This window comes from Rhipicephalus microplus, unplaced genomic scaffold (assembly GCF_043290135.1).
Source record: "Rhipicephalus microplus isolate Deutch F79 unplaced genomic scaffold, USDA_Rmic scaffold_13, whole genome shotgun sequence".
Classification (NCBI taxonomy): domain Eukaryota; kingdom Metazoa; phylum Arthropoda; class Arachnida; order Ixodida; family Ixodidae; genus Rhipicephalus; species Rhipicephalus microplus.
Window position 1 is genome coordinate 19842068 of NW_027464586.1, and position 21500 is coordinate 19863567.

Genomic DNA, 21500 nt, shown 5'->3' on the forward strand with positions numbered 1-21500 from the left:
CTGGATTTCGTGCCGACCGGTTGTGCCCTCGCGATTTCCGACGTCAGCGTAGCTCTGGCCAACTGGGCTGGCCCTATGTCATCTCCTGACGCTGATCTTCGACGACAGCGAAGCTCTGCCCTACTAGACTTGCCCTACGCTATCTCCTGGCGCCGACAAGAGCTCTCGCAAGTGGTGCCCCGTTCACAAACTCCTGCAGCCGTGTTCATCTTTCCTGTCTTCTCCTTACTTCCGTCATTGCTATCTCTGCGCCTCACTCTCTCCGACCTCTCTCTCTATTTACCTTTTATTCATATCCTTTTAATCATTTCTCTATCCCTATCCCTCGTGACCTACTGTTAAAGTGTCCTCCCCCTGAGGGAGAGTTACGGGGCTCACTTTTCTCTTTTTTTCACCTAAAATCAGTCCCCGCCTCCCCCGGAATAACATTTGTAACCACGAAATTTACAGGAATAGCGCAACAGTGCTGGCGAACCCTACCCAAGTGACCGGTTCACTAGACTAGCGTGCATGTAATGGGCTATTGGGCACCCGCACTACATCTAATGTTCGTATTGCGTTTATGTTGCTGTTACAACGGTATTCACTAGTGTCAGCATTTGTCGCATCGCGGTATATGAGCGGCCTTTAGGGCCCCTGTCGCATTAAGTTGAGACGGACGTCCTTGCCAACTTTCCCGCGATGGATGTTAAAACTGTTCCCCCGAATGAACTACATGTCAGCAGATTTATGTTATGGTCTCCCGGAGGTTCTACTGACTTCTGGATCATACCACGAGAAACGTCCCAGCCATTTTGGCAACCATCTTAAATGTATTAAAAAAATTGTGTTTATATACTGCATCCAGAAAAGTGAATTGCTAGAATCTTTTGGACAGAAAAAACTTTTGGTAACGTCGGCGCTTTCTGAACTTCCTAGAATGCCCTCTGTCTGTTGATTGGGAAAACATTTATTTAAAGGTACCACTTTTTCTTTCTGTACGAATATTCATGTGCATGTTAGGTAAACGTCATTGTGTAAGGTGTTTGAAGCTCAGTAATAATAATGCAATTTTTCTGCCTCATGCGCCTCCAAGAATTCAGCCAAATTGTGTCATGTTCTCACTTTTCTGTTGCAATACTGTAATTTATAAGAATATCTGAACAATGAATATTTACTCAACAATAGGTAATATTTGTAGAAAAAATATATTTGGCCGCTGAAAATGTCGAAATTACCGGGAAAAGATAACAAATTTCACAAAATTGAAATTTTTGTCCATATTGAGACGCGATTGGCACCATGTGGTGGTCCAGTTAAAAATCACCTTTAGACCTAACTCGGAAGCAAATGAACAGTTCTTTCTACGTGGCCAGCTTTGTTAAAGGATTTGTTAAAAGGAAGAAAATAATTTTTGGAGATTTCCAATGACGACTGTATTTCCATTTGGTCATACCACAGCTTTTGTCTTGAAGTTCCCTATTGCCATTATGGGAAACTTCGAAAATCATTCTTTCCTCCAACAAAAAACGTAATGATAAAGCTTGGCACTTAAAAATAACTGTTCATTTGATTTCAAGTTAGATCTAAAGGTAATTTTTAACTGGACCAGCACATGGTGCCAAGCACGTCTCAATATAGAAAAAAAATCTGATTTTGTGAAATTAGCGTTTTTCTGTGAATTTCGACAACTTCAGTGGTCAAAATGTATCTTTTCTACAAATGATATCTTCTGTTGAGTAAGTATTCATTGTTCAAATATTCAAAAATTCATACACAGTGCAGTATTGCAACAGAAAAAATGCAAACAATTCAAAATTTGGCTGAATTCTTGGAGGTGCATGAGGCAGAAAAATTTGATTATTAATACTCAGCTTTGAACACCTTATACAATCACCTTTATTTAACATACACACGAAACTCCGACATTGCGAACTTTCTGAAGCCAACAATGTCAATATCTATCGAGACAGGAAGAAGTTAGGAGAGAACAAATGCGTGAAAAGGACACTCAAGGCACTAATCCGACCTAAGCTCGGAAGGTCAAAAGTTCTAAACCACACAGGGTGCTTTTTTTCAGCAAAATATAATTTCAAACAGTTAAGAGAAGAAGTTGAGGCAAGCTACAAGTCAGATAAGGATGGGAGTTGATAGGTGGTCAGGTAGTATTCTACATTGCTATGGAGACGCAACAGAACCTCCTGGTTAAAGATAGCGACTCAGCCTAGTATGCCATGACAAAATTTGGTGGTGATGGAGATGGCACACCATTCCCAATCGTATAGTTACCTAAAATGCGCGAGGAAAGAATCATCTCGAGAAAGAAGGGAAAGAAGGGGTTCTGGGGTGCAGCTTCGCTGACGACCACCTGCCAATAATTCACTCCTTTACCAGAGCAGGATTGGCCACTCTGGTGTAGTACCTGGCCACAACTTCCCATGAACACCGCAGTTAACTCATGGCTCTGTCCCCAGTGGCTGTGAAGCAAATGTTCACAGTGGTGGTCAAACTTGCGACGCAGCGGAGGGTATGGTAAAAATCCCTGGGTCCGGCCAGGCCGCCATTGGATTCTCAACTTGACTACCTTCAACGCTAGAGCGCTGTATAGCTAGGCTAGTGTAGCTGTCCTATTCGAGGAATTAGAGGGTGTTCAATGAGAAGTAATCAGGCTCAGCGAAGTTAGGAGGACACATTAGGCTTAATGCAGTGCTGAAGAACGGACATGCTACCGTGGGTTAGCTGACAAAAAAGAAAGAGGGGTGGGGTTTCTCATAGACAAGAATATTGCTGGCAGCATAGAGCAATACTACAGCATCAGTGAGAGGGTGGCAAGTATCATAATTAGCTTAACAAAAGGTACACGATGATGCTGGTACAGGCCCACGTGCCTACATCGAGATATGATAATTATTTGGTTGAACGCTTCTATGAGAACACAGAGTCAGGTAATAATTAAGGACAGTATAATACTCTGATGGAGGACTTTAATGACAAAGTTGGCAAGAAACAGGCCAGAGACCATGCAGTGGGGGGTATGCCATCGGTTCTAAAAATGTCAGGAGGAAGTTATTAGCAGAGTTAGCACAACATAGTAATTTAAGCATCTTGAGTACCTTCAATAGAAAACGGGCTAACCGTCAGTGGACGTGGCGAAGTCCTAATTGCGAAACTAAAAATGAAATAGACTTCATTCTGTGCCCCCCCCCCCCCCCCACCGGCATGTAGAAGTAGTTCGCAAGATCAGATGCAGTGGCTACAGAATGGTAAAATTTCGTCAGTCTCACCTACATTTGAAAAAGCAAGGACAAACACTGATGTGCAAGAAACCAATTATTGCACTAGCGGTGAGAGGGAAATTACAGGGATTCAGAGTTTTGCTTCAGAATAGATTCTAGGTACTAAACAAAGTAACCGAAGGTAGCGTTGACCAAATGAACGATAATCTCACTAGTAACACCAAAGAGTGTGCAGCTGAAGTTGCAGGTTCAGTCACTCGACGGAAAACTGGCAAACCATCTCAGGAGACGAAAAATCCTATTAAAAGGCAACAAACAATGAAAGCCTCAATTGCAACCGACAAAATAGAGCTAGTGGAGCTTTCGAAGTTATTCAATTGGCGTAAAATAGCCGACATAAAGAGGTACAACATGAAAAGAATTTAGCAGACTGTAAAAAGTGGCAGAAGCCTAAAAGCTACGAAGGCAGCCTTGTTCATAGGTGAAAATTTGATGCGTGCATTGAGGAACAAGAAAGGCAATGTCATGACCAATATGAATAGGATAGTCGAGATGGTGGAGGAGTTCTACAGAGAGCTGAATAGAAGTCAAAAGAACCGGGCTAATATTGCGAAAAACAATAATGGACTAAAGGAATTCGACATCCTACCAGTAACGACAGGGAAAGTAAGGAAAGTTTTAGAAGGAATGCAAAGAGGAAGCAACCGCTGTTGAGGATAAGATAACAATGGACCTCCTCAACGATGACGGAGAAATTGTGTTAGAAAAAATTTGCCACCTTATATACGAAGTTTTCTTGGCAAGAAGGGTACCATAATCTTCGATGAATGCTAACATCACCTTATTTCATCAGAAAGCAGACGTCAAGGACTTGAAAAACTACAGGCCAATCAGCTTCTTTACTGTTCGTCCTCTATCAATCATTTACAAAAATAATAGCTAATAAAATCAAGGCGATGTTACAGTTCAATCAATCAAAGAACAAAGCATTATTTTGTACTCTATATTAAACCATATTCACACAACCAATAAGGCAATGAATAAATGCGATCAATACAACCAACTTCTATACGTAGCTTTCATAGATGACGAGAAGGCGTTCGACTCAGTCGAGACATTAGCAGTAATTCAGGCACTACGGAATCAAGGCATCGAAAAACTCGACATAAAGATAACGTGAGAAACCTAGAGAGGATCCACAGCCACCATAGTTCTCCATAAAGAGAGTGACAAATTCCCAATAGAGAAGGGTGCAAGGCAGAGAGACACAATCTCTCCATTGCTATTCACCACGTGTTTACAGGGGGTGTTCAGCACCCTAGACTGGGAAGAGTTAGGGATAAGAGGTAATGAAGAGTACTTTAGTAACCAGCGATTCGCTGACAACATTGCCTTGAAGAGTAAGTCGAGGGAGGAATTACAGCACATGAGAACTGAACAGGACAGGGAAAGCAAAAAAGAAGGTTTGGAAATAATATGCACAAAGCTAAGGTAATGTGAAACAGTCGCGGCAGAAAACATCACTTTGCGATAGGTGGAGAGACGCTGGATGTTGTAATGGAATGTGTCTACTTAGGACAGGTAGTAACAACGGAGCCGAACCATGAGAGTGAAATAACTAGGAGAATAACGATGGGGTGGATCATACTCGGAAAACATTCTCAAATTGTCAATGATAATATGCAACTGACCCTCGATAGGAAGGAGTATAACAGCTGCATCTCCCCAGTACTTGCCTACAGAGCAGAAACCTGGAGGCTCAAAAAGAGGGTTCAACTTAAATTGATGACGCCGCAAGCAATAGAAAAGAAAACAATTGGTATAACCTTAAGAGAGAAGAGGAGAGCAGAGTAGGTCAGGGAACAAACCTGGGTTAAGAATATCCTAGTTGAAATCAAGAAAAATAAATGGGCATGGGCAAGACACGTAGCTCGTAGGCTAGATAACCGCTGGTCATGAAGGGTAGCTGACTGGATTTCCGGAGAAGGCAAATGCACGAAAGGGAAGACAGAACGTTTGGTGTGGTGATGACATTAAAAAGTTTGCGGGTATAACGTGGCAACAGAAAGCACAAGACCAGGTTGATGTAACTTGGGAGAGGCCTTTGCCCTGCAGTGGGCGTAAAAAGACCGATGAGGATAATATTAACTCTATGCCTTTTTGTGCATAGCATTGCATTGTCAGCGCAGCGAGATAAACGCTTCGGTCCTTAGAATTACTTGTGTATGCCTTCTCTAGTATAAAGAGACACACCCCAGAATACTTACGCGTAGTTATTGTGCCTTGGATATGTGCGATTGCCTTTTAATTATCAATCGCACAAGTATGAATCCTCAAACTTGAACAATATTGGTGGACGCTGCTGATGAGGTGGATTTTGACTGAACAAGCAGACAAACGTTTTGGGAAACAATCAGAGAAACGCACAAACAGACAGACCAAAAATTTTACGCCAAGATACCCCAAGAAAGGCTATCGTCTTTAGAAAAGCACTACTTGCACGAAGACTCAGGAAAGTGATCCGCCCTGCGTTCTTTCTGAACGTTTGTGCAAGTTGTGCTAATTTACAACGTGAACGTTTACAACGTGAACATGAAAAAATTATTACTTAAATAGACTTTCGAAGCATCCCACTCTAACATTGTGGTATGTATCTCAGGAAGCTGTCTAAGTTTTATCTCAATCAATAAATGAATCAATCTTTATTTTACAACAGTTTTTCTACAATTTACAGGAGGTACTTCAGCCGAAAAGCTGTTGCAAGCGGCTTGAGAGTGCCTAATGTAGCAATATACGCAGCGTAAAACAAAATAAAGTAAAAGGTGTACACGGGTTGTGGTATAACGACATAATAGTAAAAACGTATAAGAAATAAGTTTCTGTAAAACAGTGGTCTTTTGACAGAGTTCTTGAAAAGAAAATGGCAATGAAACATTATATGTTAACGTGATAATTAAAACTATACATAAATACCATAAATACATCAAGATAGACAACAATACTTTTAGCAATTGCCTACATAGTTGTTCTCACACATACACGTCATGGGTCATTGGAAAAAAAGATCGAAACCAAAAAACTGTCGTAGTTCTGATAGTAATTTCGGATGTGAAGACAACTTTTTAGAAAGTGGAAGTATCAATAGAGTGAACGAAATTGATACACCTCAGTAACTTTGATTACGATGAATATTGCAAAAAGCAGTAATGTTTTCAGGAGCTGTGGAACGTTGGATGTAATTCGAAGTGCACGATTCTGAAGAGCTAGAAGTTTGTGTAGGTTAGTATTTTTAGTGGGGCATCGCACATGCGTGCAGTAATTATTATGGGTTGAAAAAAGTGTCATTCAAAATTGCCATTCAGAAATTTTGATTACTTTTCATTGCTCTTATCAACATGAAAAGTTCTGAGCTATATTTTTCTTTTTATCAGCGTAGCTGTTCTGCGATAGCAGGGAAGTGGTCGTGGTAAGATTTATCCAGAGAAAGTGCTTAAATCTCACCATGCCACTATTCCTACTTCATCGTTGGCACGCAACCAGCTTCACTGTTATGCTCCAAGTGAAGCTGGCTGCATTTCTTAACTTAGCAGCACTCGATTATTATTTATTGCAAATTTCACCGTCGCCTGCATGCCGTGGCATTTGTGCGTCACCGTTTCGTCCCGCTGTCTTGCGACGGTCGTATTCTACAAGGTTCTCTGAGACGGAAATATTTTTCAGTGCTATATGGCACACTTTATTCAAGAGATCATACATATTTCTCCATTTGGGCATACACTGGGATGTGCAGTCCCATTTTTACTCTTTTGACTTCAATAAAAGAGTACAAACAGCTTTCCGTTCATCACTTGCCGAGGTATGACACTGTGTCATGTACTAAATAAAAGGGTACTAGTGCATGCGTCACAGCTTTCTGAAACACTGGCCTATGTATGTTGATGCTCATGTTCTACCAAACAAGTTGAACTGATGATTTTACAAAAACATGGCAAAAAATAAACAAACCGAAGGCCGCGAGACAGAAAAAGATCAAAACTGAAAATCTAAAGGTTGACCTTTGATTAGTGGTTGCGTAATTTGATAATGAACATCAAGAACAGAAGTCAGAATTCAGGTGCAGAAGTCAGCAGGAGAGGCCCGCCGCGGTGGTCTAATGGCTAAGGTACTCGGCTGCTGACCCGCAGGTCGCGGCTTCGAATCCCGGTTGTGGCGGTGGCATTTCCGATAAAGACTGAAATGTTGTAGGCCCATGTGCTCAGAATTGAGTGCACGTTAAAGAACCCCAAGGGGTAGAAAATTTTCGGAGCCCTCAATTACAGCGTCTCTAATAATCACTTGGTGGTTTTTGGACGTTAAATCCCACATATCAATCATTCGAAGTCAGCCAGAGAGCGTATGTCACCGACATTTGCTCACTCTTTTGAATATTAGGTACAGTTCTCATATTACAGCGTGGATTTGTAACAGTGAACCACGGCCAAGACGACCAGTGTACCGCTGTGGAGATATTGTAGCAGCTTTAAAAATCCCCATTTTCTAAAGAGCAACTACTAGCAGTAAGAATTAATATTTTGAGCTTTGTTCTGCATCATTTCTTGACCCCAACTGCACGCCGACGTTCGCGAAAAAAATGTGCAGAGGCATTATTTATTTGGAGGGAGACCGACCTGTCCGTCGCTAATTTATGTACGTCGTATTTGACGTTGGCGCGCGTTTCGGCCTTCACTTCAACAGCGATGTGATGCTGAAAAAGTTAAGAGTAGCCACTCCCCATTGATAAGATCAGTCAAACAATGAAAATGAGTAAGAAGCACTTTATATAGTGAAATAATGCGCATGAATTCTACTTGCAGAAATAAGTAATCAGCGAAAAGCTAAAAAGGCGCTTACGCCAAAGCGCGCAACTCGCGCCAGTTCGCGCCAGTTCGCGCGTACGAAATGCAACTGTTAAAGTAGGCACGCTAAAATACCATTGCAACGTTTACGTGCGGAAGAGCATTGTCTTTAAACAGCTGAGAATAGGCTGATGTCACTGACACGCGTGTACCTCCCGACACAAATCAGCCAAGTTCCTCACAGCACACGCACGTGCGAGAAACATGAGCAGGTTTCGACAGCCATACACAGCCTCGTCCGCGAATTTCGGTAACACCCGCAGTTCTCGGAAAAGCACTAAAACGGCGCACAAGCATGCGTTAATCGTTCTTGCCGAACGGCACACCATGAACCGAAATTGGTGCCAAAAGCGATCACCGTGATTGTCTCGAATTCATGAAGCCCTACAAACTATTCGCTAATAAAATGCATGCACATGGCACAAAAACTGTTCAAGGTCCGAAAGACGGTTTGCAAAAACCCACTTGGTAGATATATGCCCCCGCAAAAACACTCACCGTCATGCAGTAGCGCTGTGGTGCTATGGGTAAGACATCTGCTTCACGTGCATGCAGTCCCAAGTTAGACTCCAGAGCTTTGCTTTGCATGTTAATCTCGCAAATATAGGTTATTGTGATACTAATGGTTTTCTAATTACCTGTAGTCGTAATATCCACCGCATTCTCGACGACAAACCGCTCTGAAAAGCGTAAGATAGTTATTTTTTTCCGCCACCCCATTAGGGCCAGGCCGCCTACGGAAAGTCACGCCTAACCGCAGGCCGCATCTTGTAAGGAAAACTTTGAACTAAAATCCCAGCTATTCTGAAGGCCACTTCAAATCGGACCAGTTTCTCTGGAACACGGCTACGGAGTCGCCTAGAAGCGGCGATAATTTGACTTGATTTCCTGCCTGCAGGCGTGTAGTCTAGTCAGGATTTGACTAAGAGTGTACGAGAGCTCAAAACAATGTCTATACTGTTTTAAGAACAAATTAGGTTCTGGGCGTGATTTGTTCCAGTATATTTAGCTGTAATGTAGTGCATTTCTTAGTCCACTAAGGAAGATTAATTGAAAGGTGCACGCGGCGCAGCGAATTCTCCATTCAATTGCGCAGCGCCACGTTGCGAGTGACGCTGCACGGCCATGTAGACTAAACAGACCTGAATTCGCCGTATGAAGACGTAGGCTCAAGTGCACAAGCTGTAAGTTCACCCTATTGCCTCCTGCTGTTCACGCCTTGGTGTTTCACCAAGTGTTTGCCGAGGCAGAAGCGCACGTGCTTGAGATGGCTCGAGGTACGGCGATTCTCAGGCGCCGTTACATAACACGACAGTAGAAACAAAAAGAAAACGAGTCCACAATCCTCCCTTCTTGTTTTACCTTCTTCAACTCTGTCTTGGCATGCGCCCTATTTTCTTGTCTATACGTCACAAAAGGACACGCTCTCGACAAGCACCACGTTTCGCAAGCAATTGATCGCAACAACACAGACGCGAAACAGCAGGCCGCAGTTATCGCAAGGTCTGCCTCTGGTTTAGGGCACGCCACCGCATCTTTCATGGGAGCTAGACAGATAAACCACGCCGATTAATTCGTATTCAATCGCCAGGTAACGCTCAGAAAAATGGAACAACGCGCAGGCAGCAGCTGCGCTTACATTAAGGTTCACAGCTTCCTGGCGTAACGATGACTTCGTGAAATGTTTAACATCTCTTTAGTCCGTAGGCCGGCGAACTCACCTATTAATCGACTCACTCCGATTCACATCAAGTCGTAAGTCTGAGTGAGCCCTCGTCAGAAAGTTTCGCTGAATTTTAGTGTTTCCGGCTAAAGAAAATTTCTGTCAGTCTGTGTGACTCAGGAACATTTGGCGAGTCTGAGCCCAAAGCGTAAGGTGTATTTCTTGAGTGATGAGTTCTATTTTCCGTTGCCGACTTATGGTCCTATCTATACACTCTTTAGCGCTTCTATCAGCCTTATTTGTGCTCTCAACTACTCCCACATATACCGAAGCAGTGTCCTCATACATCATTTCAATATTTATTGACCAGAGACGCGAATTTCGAAGATGAGTACCTTGATCTCCCCCTGACCAACTCTTCTGGGGAAGTTCTTCATAAATGTATCTAATGAGGTTATTTCTTTCAAGAAAAATCGACATACACATAACTCAGTCGCATTCGCAGGTACTGTATTAATCGGCACCAAGAAGAGCACCGAATACGTAAGATATCGGCGTTGAAGAGCAGAGACACCAGTTTGAAAAAGTTAATTCAAGACTAACAAACTCATATGGTGACTTACTCACCCTCAACCTAAGCCCTAAGTCTGAGTGAGCTCGGGTGCGTAACGTTTTGGTGGCTATGAATCCGAGTGAGTTTGGTTGAGGAACATTTTGGTGGGTACGAGTCCGAGTGAATTCAAAGCGCGAAATATGTGTCTGAGTAAGCTCCGCAATTTTGGCCGACCTCTGCTTTAGTATATTTAACACTGATTGATATGTGGGGTTTAACGTCCCAAAACCACCATTTGATTATGAGAGACGCCATAGTGGAGGGCTCCAGAGATTTCGACCACCTGAGGTTCTTTAACGTGCCCCCAAATCTGAGCACACGGGCCTACAACATTTCCACCTCCATCGGAAATGAAGCCGCCGCCGCCGGGATTCGAACCCGCGACCTGCGGGTCAGCAGCCGAGTACCTTAGCCACTAGACCACCGTGGCGGGGCAGTATATGTAGTAATGTAATGACCGACTGTAATGACCGACACTTCCTGAAAGCATATTCCACTAACCAACAATAACTATATCACAAGTAATGGCACTTTGTCTTTAAACATAATGAACTGACGCAGAGGTTCAATTAAGTAGGCTCATAAACTCCGCGTGGAGCAGTTGTGTACTCGTTGGTGTACTAATGAAGGAAAAAAAAGCACGCACAGAAGCCACTGAACATAATATCTCACTTTACTAATTCTTTTGTCTTTTTTAAAACAATTATTATGCGAGTTACATCAGTAGTGAACGTCACCCATAATATCGCGATCATATATGCCCGTAATTTTACTTTTAATTACGTTGTAGATTCCTTCTACTCTGCCTCTCTTACATGGCCTTCTAATTTGAATTGAGCCAGCCCTTCTAGGTGATTTTAAGGAGAGTGAGTTTATTACAGCATTCGCAAAGCCCTGGGGTGAGATACTGGCTACGTCACCGTATCAAATGTAACTTTGCTTCCAATATAACTTCGCGATAAGTAAAAACAGCACGATGATGTATTCTGTCACATCACGTTTTCATACACGTACTGATACAGCCTGATATTATGCATACAGCTGCATAGGCGTTCACCGCAGAAAAGTAATTTAAGGAGCTTTATATGTGGAAACAAACTGCTATAACTTAGTAAATATATAAATAATGACGATATAATGTTGCATGTTAATCCAGCGAAGCCTTCGCAGTATTCCTTTGGGAGGAATACTTAGTTCACTTCTCTTCTTTTCAATAATCTTGAAAGGAAGGTAGTGCTGTGCTCTTGGGCTACTCAAATATGTAGAAGGCCGTATTTTCATGAGCTTTTGGCCTGCGATTACTAAGAAGGCATTCCGGAGTAAGCGTACACGTCGATAGCGCATATCATGGCAGCAAAAGCTCCTTTCGATGCCAGCAATGAAAGACCACACTACATCGCTCACGAAAGGATGACACAAAAATTACCACGGAAGGAGTTGAGTTGTATCAGTCACTGGAATGAACTCGAGAGCCGATAGTAAGAACACGATCGGCAAATAGCTTTTCTAGCGCATCTGATTTACTTGTTTCGTATTTCACTTCAGACGCAGTAAGCTCACCCTCCATTATGACAATATCCATTACCACCGAGTAGCATTGGACCAGTCAGTCGTTGCAACCTATCGGCCCCCGTGTTCTTCAGTGGGCTCATTAATGTTTCAGCACTTTCTCTCATTTGCCGACGCTCTTTTCTTTTGATGTTTTTTTGCCCTCGTCGTGCGCCATCTCAGGATGATGACCGCGGAAGGGAAATTATGCAGCAGCCAGACCAAAGCAGCCTCCTTTAGGCCTTGCTCCCCCCACCCCCCGCACCTTTATTTTTTCGTGATGAGGCAGCACGCCACAGCAACGACAGGGGCAGCTTTCTTGCTTCCTGCTGCACGACTTTCTTGCAGGTTGTTGCGTAGCATAGGCCCAAGACAAATGGACACGGCCGCTTCTCTCTGCCGGCACAGCGTGGGTGCATGAGCTTTCGCACACTACGCTGCATCATTGCATACTTATCAAGAGTTATTTATTCTGCGAGTTCGGCGTTTTGTGGCAGTCATTTTTACGACCAAAGACATGGCTTCCCCTTGCTCGATGAGTCAGTGGCAAGCGAGATTTACCACACCTGGTCGCCAAGCAGACACAAACAGACAAGACTTCAAGGAAAACGAAGGGATAAGCGCTGTTATAACCACTGAAAGATTTTATTTGAAACGTTCCTATATATACCACCAACAACGTAAACCAAACACAAGCCTACGACCCATCAATCAAAAGTGTTGCTTGTCTCAACACCGACGGCTGACTTGTATACAACTACTGTCATGATTGGCTTTCAGGTCTGCCTCTACTACACCAGTAGGAATTCTACAAGTAGAATATTTCATGTGCTCGAACAATCTCGTCTTTTTCCTTCGTGTTTACCTGCTTTGTGCTACCCGACGATCTATACCTTCAAGCTCAACCGTCTTTTATTTCTACTACACCTAGTGAAGCCACACGTATCCAGACCACGTACACAATAGATACAAATAACTACAAATGGCTACAACCACTAGCCACGTGTAGATGCCCTACCAGATGCAAAAGTACGCTTTTGATAATGTACCAACTGCCACAACACTGTAGGTGTTTCTTTGCGCAGGCCAGCATGTTCTTAATGCGTTGATGGAATGTTTTAGAGTTCCCCTTATCCCATCGACACTGGCACACGTTATGCGATTACTGATGTAATTTCATTCCAACAGCGCTTTTGTTAGCTCTCATTACGATTCCTGGATTTGGCTCTGGATAGGGCGATAGCTCGACAGGGACCAGAAAGTACACTGCACCCTGTAACAGTAAAGCGGAGGCCCAAAAGCATGCCAAAACGTCTTGTAGATCAGAGAAGTAACTTGATGTCCGCAAGCGCAATCAATATGTAAAAGAAAGGTCAAGTTATTTGCTTTAGTTTAGTGTTAACTACCAGAAAATTCCCGCATATACACGAAGTGAGCGATGATGAAGCAGCTTCCCTATCTCCGGTAAACCGTGAATCCTGTGTACATATGCTCAATCATCGTCGTATAAAGGCATGACACGAGAGTTGTTGCGACAATTTGATATGTGTGGTTTAACACCCCAAAGCCAACATATGATTATGAGAGACGCCGTAGTGGAGGGCTCCGGAAACTTGGACCACCTGGGGTCCTTTAATGTGCACCCAAATCTGAGTACACGGGCCTACAACATTACCGCCTCCTTCGGAAATGCAGCTGCCGCAGCCGGGATTCGATCCCGCGACCAGCGGGTGAGCAGCCGAGTACTTAGCCACTAGACCACCGCGGCAGGGCACGAGAGTTGTTGTGGTATGATTGTATAATACACGTTATACACAATGTTTCATTGCGATAGCAATTATATGGAAACTCTAAACTGGCTTTTGCCGCCGGCGTCGGCGTCAATTTCATGCACCGTTTATGCATACGTATCTAGATATATGAAAACTCAAGAAAGAAAAAAAATCAAGAAGAAAGACTCCGGCGCGTGGAATCGACCGTGGGAACTCCGCACCATGAATGCGAGGCGTTAACCAGTGAGCAATCGTGGGTTTTCTTTTCTTTATTACCTGTTTTGCACTTGGTACAAACTTTATTATAGGTTGCTATGAACGACATTATACACAACAGAAGCGATGACAAGAGAACCGTGGAACAATTAGTGGTTACAGTGCTGAAATATTCCTTTAGGTTCACCAGGGGTTCAACCCTGTAGAGCCATTCCGGAAGAAAGTCGTTGTTTGAATATGTCACTGTATTGAGCAATGCTTTCGTGGAAACGCACGCGGGCAGGACGCCCGTGGCGGGCTAGAATGGCCGTATTCTACTGTGACCTTAAGCCATCGTGGGGTACCTCCTCGGATGTTCAAAGGGCAAGGTATTTATATCTACCACTTGCCGCTGTTGGCAGGCATCTCGCAGAGGAACTATCGTGTTTTCAGCATTATCAGCAAGATGGTGCAGTGAGCGCGCGGCAGCTTTCTTCTCTCAAGCGTACTTTGGCCCGCGTAGAAAATAAGGGGGTGTACGCTCAGTCGCGTGCCCTATCTTGCAGTTAGGAGGCCCGTACGTCTCGTACGTATTCTGTTGTAGTTACCGGGCGCACACAGGTCACTGCAATTGCTGCACATCCTCCGTTTGCGAAGAGGGTGCGCTTCTCAGACAGGGCGAATAAAGTAACAACTGAGACACTTGTTCGCGTTAATCTGTTCCTGTGGGTAAGTTTCATGCGTCATTTGTGCGCGAGAAGTTGTGGTAAAGTAGTGACATTTTTTAAAAGCCGCGTCACACGCCCTTGTGCCAACCCACAAGCATGATACTGTCGACTGTATTGGACAGCCATTCACAGAGGCATCCGTCGTCTTGTCGCCATTTGATGGTGGGCTCTACTGCTTGTATCCGCAGCGCGCGAATCGCCGTCTTTGTCAAACAAACATTAGGGTATCAGCAGACGCGCCGTTATCGGCACTCAAGAAGCTGCAATGCGTGGCGCCTGGAGTGGCGTTGACCATCACGTTCACACCACTTCCCCCACCAGCATTTCGAACGCGCGTCTCTTCCTTGCTCGCTGCTCATAGTGATGCGTAGTCATCGTGGTCCTCGCCCGTTGCGTGAAGCCAGTATGTAGCCTCGCCCACTGCGCTCAGGTGAGCGACCGTCGGATAGATGGATGGATGGATGTATCCGTCGGATAGAGGATGGATGGATGGATGTATCCTTTAGATCTGGTGCTGTCTCAAACCACCTAGCCATAAAGTTAAGTACTATTAGTGTATGTTTAAGGATTGAATTTCACTCACGCCTCGATTGTAGCCACCACTCAGTTAGCCTCCTCCTGGTTATTTTTACCCGTTTAAAGTCTATTTTACCTTCACTGTCTATAAACCCCAATGCTTTGAAAAATTCGGCGCCATTAATTCTCGACTCTCGGTGGAGCCCTTTACAGAACATTATCATATGTTCAGCCGTTTCCTCCTCCTCTCCACGTGCCCTACATACCGTGTCTGTGCCTTCGTATTTTGCTCAGTGCGTCTTGGTCCGCAATACTCCCGTTCTAGCCTCGAAAAGAAGAGAGAATTATTGTGGATCTTTTCCCTTGCTATTTCCTGCCTAAATGTTGGGTAGGTCTCCAGTGATGATTTCATAAGCATTCCCATCTTCCACGTGTTCCTTTCTTTTTCCTTCACCTTCTTCTTAACTAATGTTTCCTTTTGGCTTGGTATTCTGCTGTTGTCTAAATACTTGCTTGACAGTTTTTGAGTTCGTTTCCTCCAGTTGTTATCAACATTCTTCATGCAAAAGTAGCTGAAAACTTTCCTAGCCCAACGCTCCTCTCCCATTTTTTTCAGTCGCTCCTCAAATTCTATCTTGCAGCTAGCTTCCCTGCACTCAAACGATGTCGATCCGATGTCACCCTGTACCCTCTGGTTTGGGGTATTCTCGTGTGCTCCCAAAGCAAGTCAACCTATCCCACGTCGTTTAATTTCCTATCTTTCTTAAACGTCTAATTTCATGCACAAGACCGCATTGCCCAACGTCAAACCCGGGACCACGACACATTCCCAAAGTCGTCACCTGCATCAATAAATAAAGGGGTCTGTTTTGTTTTCTGAAACACCGCATCTAGCGCCCTGCAAGTTTTGACAGATATGCTATAACACCTCGTCAGGTTCACTCCAAAAATGGCGGAGGGTATCGTAGGAGTAAAAAGGCCAATTGTCATTTTTTTACTACTACTCTCGCCAAGCATAAAATACAGTGAAATTCATTTTCACTCTGAATGAAATGAGTGAGCGAAACTGATTTTTACTCTACGTCTTTTTGAGAGAGTCGAATACCCGTATACTCTACAGGCATGAGAGAGTAACATGTGCTTATACTCCTGCTCTTGATTATATTTAAATGCATAGGCACACCGCGAGTAATTAGTACTATTTATTGACTACATACATATGCAGCAAAACGTAATTCATTTGTTTATTTAGGAGTTAGAGACAAACTCAGCGAACTGGAAGGGACTTCGAACTGTCAATTTGCGTGTTTCGCGCTTTGTATCTGTGTAGTAAAGTAAACAAAAACTGCTTTATTCAATCGGTCACGATCGAACCTTCAAGGAAACGGTTATGACATTCTCTCTATGTTAATATTCATGTTTTTCGCTGCGGCCATCGCACGCGAAAAATGCTACCGTAAGCCAAACGTACAATACGGCTACAGTGAAGTATTGTGGCTTTAGTGGTAGATTGCCAACAAGAACGTCCACAAGAATGACCGCAAAGATGTCCAAGGGAACGAAAAAAAAATACCTAATTGTTTAGTATACACTTCAGAAGCTCGATGTTTTGAGTTCAGAAATAACTAACCACTTAGCGAGTCAGTGCAAAGGGCGTTTATATAACCGATTGCGCTAACCTTGTTTTTTTCTACCGCAAAAACGTGTCGTATAGACGTTCTAACCTTACGAAGCACAAAAAAAATGCAATAAACACGCTCGCTACAGTCCGGCTGGTTTTGAAAAGTGCGGAGACACCGAAATCTGCACTACGAAACAAGGAAACGTAGCCTGATCACAAGCAATACATATGATATGAAGAGTCATACATTGCTGTACCGTAGTTCAGTGTGGCTTAGTTTAATAAAGAAAAAAAAATCAGTGTCGGGTTCGCAAAGAGAAGTGCGTCTAAACGTTGAAGGCTCGAGTGCCAATGGGTCTTTTTTTCTCAACCCTTTTCTTTTTTTTTTTTGTCGTAGTGCTCGTATTCAGTCATCCTTACAATCCGCGTGAGAAATCGATCAAAAACAACTAAAGGTCTAATTTTGGCCATGTTCTGTCATATTTCTTTCTTTTTCGTGAGGTTTACTGCTACTCTCTTTGGTGGCGTTATGCTACTCTGCTTCGCGCAGCGTTATGTTACTTTGTTGAAGGGGAGTGCTTTGACCCGTTCTGGGTGAATCACTGTATGTATACTGCCTCCACAAGAGGTGATTCCATCTGGAAAAGAGAGTGATTAGATTTGTGGGGTTTAACGTCCCAAAGCCACCATATGATTATGAGAGACGCCGTAGTGAAGGGCTCCGGAAATTTCGACCACCTGGGGTTCTTTAACGTGCACCCAAATCTGAGTACATGAGCCTACAACATTTCCGCTTCCATCGGAAATGCAGCCGCCGCAGCCGGGATTTGAACCCGCAACCTGCGGGTAAGCAGCCTAGTACTTTAGCCACGAGACCACCGCGGCGGGGCTGGAAAAAAGAGTGAAATATTGTAACCGATTGTACTCTCCCAAAGAGAGTGTCCAGCACTCTCTTAGTTTATAGAGCGCGTTTTACGTACTTTGTACCGTAGCAGCACTACGTTATATTCAAGCGCGTTTCAGTCTTGCATTAACGGCGCAAAAGACCAGGACAACAGAAGCCTACACGCAACGGACAAAGTCCTGACTGGCAACTGAAGCTTCATTGCCGTGAAGAAAGTAAATAAATGCATACTCACGTAACAGCCCTCGTCGTTAAAATCAATTACATTAAAGAGACCAAGAAGATGAGACAGAGGAGAAGGAAAAGATGCAAATTGTCAACGATGCAAACAGCTTTGAGCACGTGAGGACAATGACTAACATGATTTAGGAGCAGATAGGTACATAGTTTTCTTGTCTGATAATAAAACGGCATCTTATAACAAAGTAATCCTGTGAGCCTCCATAATTTCTCGCGTTCATTTTTCCCTTTAGCGGCTTACACGGCATATTCACTACATTCGGGACTGTAGCCGCACTCTTTGCAGAGAATATCAAGATGACTACTAATGGCTTTGGTGACAATACACTGGTGTTCATGGAAGCCTTTCGTTCAAGCAACGCCTAGTTTAGCCCAAGTACATTTCCCCACACTAATACGGTATCTTGTACAGAACATTGGCAATCCGTTTAACCTACATTTCATTCCGTCGTAGGTGCGGCTGTTAACAGTACGGCGTGCTTGTTACGCCCAGCAAAGGGAACTCTCCTGCTGGTCTGTATGCTTGAAGTTATGCGACACTTCGAGCAAATAGGGTACTGCAGTGGCTGCTTTTGATGCACGTCTTCAGTTCTTCCCTGTGACGTGGCCTTATTTTCTTGCAAGATATTTTGAGGGATCAACACCAAAACTTTATAGGGAGAACCTGCCCTTGGTCAGTCTTTTAACACCTGCTTTTGAAAGTAATCAGTCTTGCAGAGATTACACGGCTTTTTTAGTGACAGATACAATTTTGCCAATTGTCTTTTCATGAAATATGAACGCACGCTTTGGAAGGGTAATGTAGCTTCCTGACACTGCATTTAATATGGCAAGCACATGCCATTTTATCCCATTTTATACATTGGTCAAGAAACCTGATAGAAATAATGCTATGAAATTCGCTGGTTGATTTCGGTTTTGTTATCAAACAAGGAAATTGCGTATATATCTGCTGCTGAATTATGTTAGCCGTTGTAATCACGTGCTCAAAGCTTCTTGCAACGGTGACCAGTTGCATCTTCCCCTTCCCCTTGGTTTCATCGTGTGAGCTTTTAGAGGCAAAGCCTCTTGAAGCGGCATTTGTTCGTCCCTCGTAGTCGTAATCGCAGTGTGTAACCAGTGTTACATTTTGACCAGCAAGGTGGTGCCGGTGGGAGATTTTTCCTGTGCTTTGTTGAACAATAAAAAGTTTGTGGCGTGCGCGCTATCTAAAAACCGAATACTCCTGTCTCTCATTTCCCATTAGCAGCTATTGGCATGTACATTGAGCATCATCTGACAGGAAAAGGTTGCCACGTTATACTCGCTGGGCGTAACCTCCTTGGTTTTAGAAAGGTTTAGCGAGCATTGGGCCGCAGTGCCATGAATACAGTGAACTAGTATATACCATGAAGTCGAGGTGGTTAAAGGTGGGAAGTAGACCCGAAGCGCAAGCCATAAGAAAGTGTGCGTGTGCCACCTCTCGTTTAGTCCTTGGAATGTCCGCTGGATAGCGCTGCTTCCATATGGAGAAGAATATATTTCTTTCATTCATTTTCTCACCCCCGTAACAATATGATGAATAGATGCGAGATGGTGGTACTTGGAGTGTTGAATAGATGGACGAACGGACACACAGACAGATGCATGGATGGACGCATGAATGGACACAGGGGAGGATGCATGGACGAACGCAGGGACGGACGCACGAACAGACGCACGCATGGACGGGCGGATGGACGCACGGACGGTCACACAGACGGACGCATGGATGGACGGAAGCAAGAACAAATGGACGGACGAATGCTTTGCCCCACTCTTCATCATTCACTCTGTAAATATGCTGCCTTTTTTATGTTCTTGATTTGATTGAAGAGGGCAGATTCGTGGCTATGCATTTGTTTACGTTTTTCTCCATAATAAAGCTTCCGTTACCAGTCAGCGCTTCGTCTGGTATTGTAATATATGTTAAACCTTGCTGACAAGTTGCCCCTCTAGATAATTTAGATCTTCATTGAAAAGAATGGCTCCTCTGTTAACCGAGAACATGGCTTCCGCCGCAGAAAATGAACCATACTGGGAGCTCTATACGCAGATGTGGTAGCTCTGGACAACCAAGGTCGCATTGAAATATTATTTATAGATTTTAGGAATCCTTTCGACCATGTATCCAATCAAAAGTTGTTATAAAAAGTAAGACCTATTCTAAAAAATCACTGACTACTTCCATGGTTAGAGGCCTATCTGAGAGGTAGACGGCAGACAGTCGTTATCGTTGACTCTGTTTCATCCGACAGGCAGTCTGTAATACCAAAAGGATCACGTTTGGGTCTTCTCTTTCTTGTGATGTTTAATAATGGCATAGTGAAAAACATACGAGGTAAAATTTGACTGTTTGCATACTATGCCAAGACGTTCTCCGTAAGGCTGATCCGGCTCTGCTGAGTTCATTGACATCTGTTATAGCTACATGACGCTCAGAATGGTACATGAGCCTTAACAAAAAAATATCTATCTATAGTAATAACAATAAAAAAACAATTATTATCTTTTGTAAAAAGCACTAAGGGTAATAGCTATTCTTTGTAACTGAAAATACATACGTTAGTTTATAGCGATCACGTCCGAACTTAGGTGAAATAGCCACGTAGCTCGTATTAAAAACAAGGGCACCAAGAAATTTAGATATCTGAGGAGAATTTCCTCCTGAATGTACGAGTAATCTAACATTGTTGGCATACGAGACATTCATTAGACCCTTGTTAGCATATGCTGTTCATGTCGGCAGTCCTGACACACACTCAAGAAAAGAAAAATAGAGATCATAGCTTGAAAATTGGTCCGATTCATTTTCAATTTTCACCGTCGTCAGACATCTGGTATTGCTTTATTACAGGACGCGAACATTGTAACTCCAGAAGTATGAAGCTATCGACAGAGTCTCAAAAGGATATTCCCAACGAAGGTAATAAAGTAGGCAGGAATTTTTGTACTTACGGGGATTTGCATGCAGACATGTCCTACTCACTCGTCTCATTCACTCAAGCTAACTGAATATTTTGGCTGAACCAACTTCTTTAAATAGTTGTTTTTCCCTCGTGCTATTTACCAGTATAAATATGTGCTGGAGAACCTTACCATGTCAGCGTTCGCGCAAGTTCTTGCTAAACTTTGGCCAAAGCTGTTCCCCAAATTATGTGACGATTCCCATAGTGCAACATCTTTTCAACAGCTTTCCGCCTGAAGGACCCATCCCCCCCCCAAAAAAAATTGTAAAACTACTGCTGTAAATAGAAATTTCAGTGATGGATTGATTGATTGATTGATTGATTGATTGAGATAGCGTGCGATATATAACAAAAGCAAGCATAAATATATCCTTTTTGCTGCTGAGCAGACAAATATGTAAGCATGCATTCTATTGCGCAATCCTGATTGATTTATTTGTAGGGTTTAACGTCGCAAAATCACCATTTGATTATGAGGGACGCCGTAGTGGAGGGCTCCGGAAATTTAGACCACCTGGGGTTCTTTAACGTGCACCTGAATCTGAGTACGCGGGCCAACAACATTTCCGCCTTCATCGGCAATGCAGCCGTCACAGCCGGGAT

At 43.5% G+C, this 21500-nt stretch overlaps 1 protein-coding gene across 1 annotated transcript in view; it reads right to left on the bottom strand.

Moving 5' to 3' along the window:
* LOC119162950 (muscle calcium channel subunit alpha-1-like) overlaps positions 1-21500 on the bottom strand; it is a 1445695-nt gene that overhangs the window by 930023 nt on the left and 494172 nt on the right. The window lies entirely within an intron of this gene.